The 7874-nt window shown below is 39.9% G+C and overlaps 1 pseudogene; it reads left to right on the top strand.

Annotated features, from left to right (window-relative positions):
- Window positions 1-72: 72 nt before the first annotated feature.
- LOC117288861 lies at window positions 73-5621 on the top strand (annotated as a pseudogene).
- The last annotated feature ends 2253 nt before the right edge of the window (window positions 5622-7874 follow it).

Below are 7874 nucleotides of genomic sequence, written 5' to 3' on the forward strand. Positions count from 1 at the left end.
GTTTATGCAAAATACTTAATTTTGTATTCTTTTTATTTCAACGGTGTACACAAATGCTGGTCGGCTTTCAAAATGGCGGCGCCCATGCTGTTTACTATTTTTCTCGGCGTTATTGTAAGATTTTTCCTTTTTAACTCTTCGATATCGACTTGGTTGAAAGACAGAGTAGAAATCTCAACACCTCTTACATCATGGAAGTCAGGTATGCTGTTTATTTAACTATTTTTTTTTCAAAAACTACATTTAAACGATGTCTCGATTGTATCGTAGCGTCGACACCAACCAACCAAACCAATTACCAAGGCAAAGCGCACAACAAACGGAGGGGGCGGGGAAAAGGGGAGGGTGTATAACCAAAGCCAAACCAAGTGCCGTTTTTTATTATTTCCCTATTATTAATCGAGGAATACAGCTCGCCCCAGTTGAGTTAACTGGGTCTAGATCACAATGACAATGATTGATTTTGAAGAAATTAATGTATTACTATTATTTATTTATTTATTATTTTTTTTTTTTTTTTGGGGGGGTTGATTTTGTTTCCCATTCCCTATCCACACCACATCACAATTGGCATTCCCTGTTCTATCTATTTGTAAAAACGAGGTGAGTAAAAAAGTGTCGTCGATGAATCACAAAGTTGTTCGTAGATTTTTGGTTAATCTGTGCAATTGCATGTATGTGGTGTGTCATATGGCAGGGGGGCAGGAGATCTCCTTAACCCTTACTACCCTTGTGAAAGAATGTGATCAAGAGAAATAAGCAAATGAGTGGTTCAATCTATTTGTACCTTCACGGTTCAATCAGAGGATTTTTTTTCTTGACCCCCGACTTGATCTTGTGGTCAGTGGTTACCACCGCCACCCCTTCCCACAAAAGTACAAGATGTTCCAATAAAGAAGTTAAACTTACTGATCTTTCCTTGAAACACAAACTTATGCTTAATTAAAAATATTTATGGGTTTTTGTACTTTGTTTACCTTTAATTTAAAAGTGATCGAAGGAATAACACTGCTGCAAAATGGAGTTTCTCCTTATTCTGGTGATGTCTTTCATGAGGTAAGTTAGTAGCAAAATTAAGGAAGAAGTTTTTTTACTTTACAATTTATTTTATTTTATTCAACATAATAAAACATAAAAAGAATTCCTACCTCCTGAGCGTGAACTTGAGAAAACTTCCACAGATTGTGATTATATAGTTGAGATAACGTAAACCCTCCTCCCGATGGCGGAGGAGGGTTACGTTATCGCAACTAGTTATAATAGTTCCTATGTTTTTTTTATATTATTATTTGATGAAGGGAATTGATCTACTCTTCTGAAAGACAATTACATACTTATAGAATCAAAGTGTAGTCATTCATGAAAAAAATGGAAAATAGTATCGTTTTTTTTTTTTTTTTACAAAATCTCTCGCAAAGTTTGTCTAAAACTTGTTGTATATGTTTCAGACGCCACTTGTGCTGTACTTCTTCCACCAAGTGCTGTCTGCAGCTTCCTGGCTTGTTCCTGTGGTGTTTGTGTCATTGGATCTTGTTACAGCATGGATACTGTACAAGAGTGCAGGAAACTGCCTCAAGTATCTTGTAAGTTTCTTTTATTCTACCTCCATGAATTTTTCTTCCTCATAAGATTTGATGTTTGCACAGTCACCAATTAAGTCCAGGTATCGAGTGAGGTTTGCAGAGGCGCTATGTTATAAATCTCTTTTATGAGCTGTGGTGGTTCTGAGAAGAACTAGTGGTTAACGACTCAACATTTCTCCTCAAGATGATTAGAGCTGATCGAAACGTTGAGTTGTTAACCACCGTTTTATTTTTTTCAGAACTAACACTACTCAAAAGAGATATTCACTTCGTGTTTCTTCAAATCTCTCTTAGTTAGATACTTTCACCATGCAAAGTTTAAAATTCTACAAACTGTTACTAGTTGCCAACTTGATTCATTATTCCACAGCTGGTGAATCAGTCAAAGGAAAGCAAGAAATATGCAAAAGATGTTGACAAACTACTCATCAAAAGATCAGATGTGTTTGACTTGCCGAGGCTGGTTGTTTCTATGTAAGTATTCTAAGCCGTATTCATTTTGTATATAGCAATATCTAACCATTAGTCGAGGTCTGTGGTAGCAACATGTGTACATATCTTGTGAGTAGTGTTGGCTCTGAAAAGGTTTCCAATTCTGCAATTCTGCACTCTGTTGCTAGTCTAACCACTTATTAAGTTGGATTGACACACCTTGCATTGACTGAAGTCTGTATCACGTTTTTTAAACTATTAGTTTCATAGGTAACATTTACAGTGCAATGTTATAGAAACGTTTACATAGAAAGATGTAGCATCCTAATGGGTGTCAAAAAAGTGAGCTTGTTCAGGTTGACAGACAAATGAACAGGTGCATACTCCATAATGCCTCACAATCTCACATTGCCTGCAACGGCGAAGTATAAACCTATGCAATACGTTCCTGTCATTGTATTTGTTTGTTTGGTTGATCAGTGCCACACATTGCCACAGCAGAAATTGACAGAGGTCGTAAACCTAATATCTCTTCCAACAGTGGCTCAAATTCAGTTGCATTTAGCAGCTGAGCGGGGTACAATTCCATAATGCGGTAAGCAGAAAATACTTCTTGGCTAAGCAAAGATTGAGTGGGGCACCAGTCACCGAGAAACTTGGATAGTAGGAGGGTTTAAAATGTTATGTATTATAGTTGATTTCAAAGAACTATTGTTGTACTCTGTTTCTTTGTAGTTACCTGTTGAATCCATACACTATAGTCACCTGTGTGGGACAGTCAACGCTGGTAGTCACACATCTGGCAGTAGCTGCAGTCTTTTTTTTCACTTCAAATGGTAAAGTTGACGTGAATTTCGATCTGATGTAGTGAACGATCGTAATCGTGATTACTACCAAGAACATGGAGGATGGTGCCCCCCTCTTAAGCATCTCCCTTCAAAATAAAAGCATGACCACCAACCACTTACAAACCCATTCCCCCCCCCCCCCTGCTTAAAATGCAGCACAACCAACTGGGCAGACTAGTCTGGCACCCAGTATTCGCGTTTAGTTGTACACAAAATGGCTTCTTTTCGCAAGTTGTTGCAACTGGCTCAATTAACCCTGGAATAGCTCTGGAGTAACTTTCTTATTTCCCACTGTTGTACAGGGTACAGGGTTGCTGCCACGCTGGCCTTAGCAGCAGCAACATATCAATCTCTCTACCCAGCTATGATGATTGTGCCTTGTTGTATGCATTTGTTCATCGTAAAGGTGAGATCTTTTCTAAGTCGCTTTCTAGGGCTTGGGTCCAATGGGGAAGCACCTCATAAATGCTTCTACCCTCTTAAAACACAAATGAATGACTTGCTGACCAAAATCTTCAGGGAGTTGTCTGAATCTGGAGGAATGAGGACTGTAGGTCCTAACAAGAATTGCTTCGTAGTAAGCCGATACGCAAACACAAATTTTTAAATGACAAAAAAAAAAAAAAACATCACGAGAAAAGCATATGGAATGCTCCGGATTGAACAGTAGGGCTTTTAAAACTGAGATAAACACCAAGTGAAAACAGTCCGAAGACCTTGATTCAAATTCAACATGCTCGGCCATGTATGACAAATTTTGGTCCAGAATGCCCCCACAGTTTTCAAAATAAAAAAAGGAAAATTCTTAAAAGTACCGGTACTGTCAATACCAGTGCCTTTCTGTTTGTTTTTTAACAAACTTGTTGACTTTTAGTACTTTCCTTTCTAAACCTTATCTTGTTTGGTTTTCTTGTTGTTCTCTGTTGAAAACATGCGCTATCCCTTGTTCAGAGCATTCTTTTACTAAATATCTTATTTTGTTGTTATTATTATTGTTTATGTTTTATTTGCAGGAAGGAATAGCAGCTTCCAATATATCTTACTATAGTTCATCTGCTCTGCGCTCCCATGCTACCATAGCTGCTATGTTTGTTGGTTGGCTGGTTGCTTGCATGGAATATCTTTCCTCATGCTGGATTCATGGGACTACCTCATTTCAACGTTACTCCACGTTACTAGGCATTCTACGCTTACAAGGCTAGCGCATAAATTCGGCGCTTGCACGTATAAGCGGGGAATCGTGATCGTAAGCGCAGAATTCGGCGGTAAGCAGAGCCATGAAATTGGGCCCAGATCCAAGGCAAGTGTCTCTTTTAAAGGTACCGCAGAGTTCCGCAGTACCTTGGTATACTACCGGAGTCTTTTATTAGACACAACTTTCAAGCAAGAAAATGATGACAATCGACATGTCATGCAATTCCAACCCGCCCCGCATGATCGATGGTGTTCTGAAGTGAAGCGAGTAAAAAGTAAATACACGGACATGTAGAAACATCACCTAAACAATCATTCGGACACAGGTTAACGATCTACTTCATACGTTGGTAATTTATTATATATTTCCCACAAAACTTCAGTGCCTATATACATGTACAAACATTGGGGTCTTGGTAAAACAATTTGATACTTTTAACTTCAACTTCACATTAGGCTTTGTTATACATGTAGTAGCTTTTATCATACCAAAATGTTGGCATTATGAACAGGCTGCTGTACCGCGGGTTATCCCATAGAACAGTTTGAAATGGATACGACATCAAGATGCTCTATTGTGTTTCACATTATTGAAGCTCAATTTCGAGACAATGGGGTTCGGCGGGTGGACCCGTAACATTTCCTCCACAATAGAACGAACAGGGCACGCCTAGCAACAATCAATCGATAATCTTCCTGAAACTGTTCACTAAACCCCATAATGAGACTTTACATTTTACCCTCTAAATAAAAAAGCTATCAATGGTCAGAATTGAGCCGGTTCTGGTGTCCCAGGAAGACGGTTCAAAAGAGGGCGCTCCCAGAAGAAGTTTGTGTACAGTTCGCCACATCGGGAGACAACATTTTCAGGATAAGCAACAACAGCTGAATAACAGTAACAAGCTTATGTAATTTTGGTAATCTTGTGTTATCCAAGAAGAAATGTCATGCTAAGCAAATTGTTGTGCTTAGCAGCTCTTTGAAATTTGGCCCTGGTCTATTTTTGGGAAGTACAACTAGGAGTCTATGCTGACGCAGGACCCAACGAAAACAATCAATATTCTTAAATAAATTACGTATAGAGAAGTTTCCATTTACTATTTACAAACTTATTTACCATTTCAACTATACAGTTACTATCTCAAGTTCTCAGTAAAATAAATACTAAATTCTTCAAAGGTGGATACATATACTTTTTTTTATCAAACGGTGTTATTAACAATAATATAAACGATTGCAAGAAGTTGTACGAATCTATATACATGTAGATATGTGTTGACAGATATTGTGACTTCATTCAAAATTTTCTGCAAAATTACCGATTTAGTGCACTGTTCAACGAATTCAATTTTAGAATAGTTGTGTGGCATTACTAAATACTTCGCCGGAATCTGTTTTTGTTTGCATTTATGGCTCTCCATAGTTTTCCAACTGGCAAAATCTCGGGCTGTGCCGTTACGACATGCAAGTGTTTTCGATGGGCAGACTGAAGGTTCTTTACATGGGCGTCAAACACTGCGTCCCAAGGGTAGGGAGAGTAGACGCCGATAAGAAGGGTGCCTGAAGAACCTCCTGATACTCCGCCGAGTGGGTCTCTTCGGTACACGGACCGACGGGAGCAAGTGAACTCCGGAGAAGGTGAAAGGAGCTGGTAGGTGGACCTCTTCTTCGTGGAAGACGCACTTATCCGCCTTCTTAGGGTTCCTGGTTGCTGAAACATGTCTGGGGCAGTGGGTTGGCTCGAGGTCCCCACAGTAGATGCATCCATTTGCGAACTGTAGTAATAGCTTCAACAAGATGATATATAAAAAATGTGATGAGCATGAGCAAATTATTAGCGAATCTATACAAAAAAAAGTACTGAAAGGAACATTACAGAATTGTTTTCTTCTATCAAAACAGTTGCTGGCAGTGTATGCTTGTTATGTTATCCACATAGAATGAATGAAGAACATGACAGAAAATAATGAAGGCCGGCCACTTCTGCCAGAGTCAGACAATTGGGGTACGTACGAAGTGACTCGGGTACGAAATGACTTGGGTACGAAGTGACTTGGGTACGACAATTTGGGTAGGAGGTGACTTGGGTACGAAGTGACCGACATCGTTATACATGTAGACTCCAAATAATTTGACATTTCAGACAGAATCCACGTTTACTGTTCAACTGCAGCATGTTTATTAATTTCGTATTATTAGGGCCTATTACATTTCATAATTCAGTCCTTTTATCATAACAACACAAACTAAAACTAATGATGATATTTACCTAGTTTAGGCGCAACCTCTCGCAGGCCTTCGACGGACTCGATCAGATGCTGTCGAACCTTCCCAACAGTAGCACCGCAGATGTCGACCAGCCAGTTCATATGACTATCGCGCCTTCTCTCAATGCAATACCTCACATATTTCTGGATTTCCGGCAGAATCTCTGGAAATCTGATAAGAGTAACCCTCGCCTGTAGGACGCTTTCGAGTTAGCATCGACTGTATCCCACGTGGTGATGGACCACTGCTTAGCACACCACTTGTGTCTGCAGTCGCAAGGATATTGTTTCGCTGGTCTGTTAACCCATGGAGGTAATCTTACCTCCATGGTTAACCGTAAGAGTCGGGATGCTGTCATCGTCGCTTTGGAAGAGCCAGTCAAGGTCGGATGAAGGGCTCGGGCTGCTGGTATCGTCGCTTTCGAAGAGCCAGTCCAAGTCAATTTCTTCGTTTAAAGGACTCATGGTAAAACCTTCTTTGATCGGTGGAAAACAGGGCTCTGACAGGGCCATCTTTTAACGGGCTCATGTAAAACCTTCTTTGACAGGAGAAAACAGAGCCCATGACGTACCGTACACAAGAGAGTTAGAAATTGGTGTCTTTTCCTGGATGATTTCCTGAGGCAAGTGATACCGATTGAGATGGTACAAACTGATTTGGTGGGCATACCCATACATCCACGCACAGCGCAACGCAGTTCTTTTCAGCCATAGAAGCCGTAACTTCAAAGACAAGCTGGTAGCGGGCGTTAGTGGCTTTGAACTGCCGACGAATTAACGCCTTTCTTATGCAGTGCGAAACACAGGCGCTATCTGAGATGCTTGGTAATTAGATACACAAAGGTTTCTGAGAAACAGGGACCGGCCCGATGAATGAGCAGGTCCGCGGGATTGCATCTTGCATGGGGAATAGAAGGGGAAAAGTAGATATTTTGTGCATTACAGAGAAAGGACCAACTGTATGGCTTGTGGTCCACAAAAAAACATGATAATTCTATCATCATTCTAAACACAAGAAAGAATCAACGTATATTCTTAGAAGAGAAGAGATAAGTTATAGTTGCCAGCCGTAAACTACTCTATTTCCGTAGAGTTTACGATTTTCTATGTTTCACATGTTCATATTGCCTGTTGAACACATTGGTGGAAACGTCATAACCAGACAAACTTATAGGCATTGAACACCTTTGGTAATTGTCAAGACCCAGTCTTCCTCACTCTAACATCATGCATACAAATAACAAACCTGTGCAAATTTGCACTAAATTTGTCGTCGACGTTGAGAGAAAATAACGAGAGATTAACGAAAGAAAAAACACCCTTGTCGCACAAAGTGTGTGCTTTCTTTCAGATGCTTGAATTCGAGACCTCAGCTGGGGTCTCACATTCAAATCAAATGTAGTGGAGAAAAATACTTCTATCTCAAAAACTACGTTTCTTCAGACGAGCAACGGAACAACTCTCCGTTGCTCGTTACCAAGTACGTTTTTATGCTAACAATAATTTTGAGTAATTACCAATAGTGTCCAGTGTCTTTACATTCAATTGTC

Source organism: Asterias rubens, chromosome 4 (assembly GCF_902459465.1).
Source record: "Asterias rubens chromosome 4, eAstRub1.3, whole genome shotgun sequence".
Lineage (NCBI taxonomy): Eukaryota > Metazoa > Echinodermata > Asteroidea > Forcipulatida > Asteriidae > Asterias > Asterias rubens.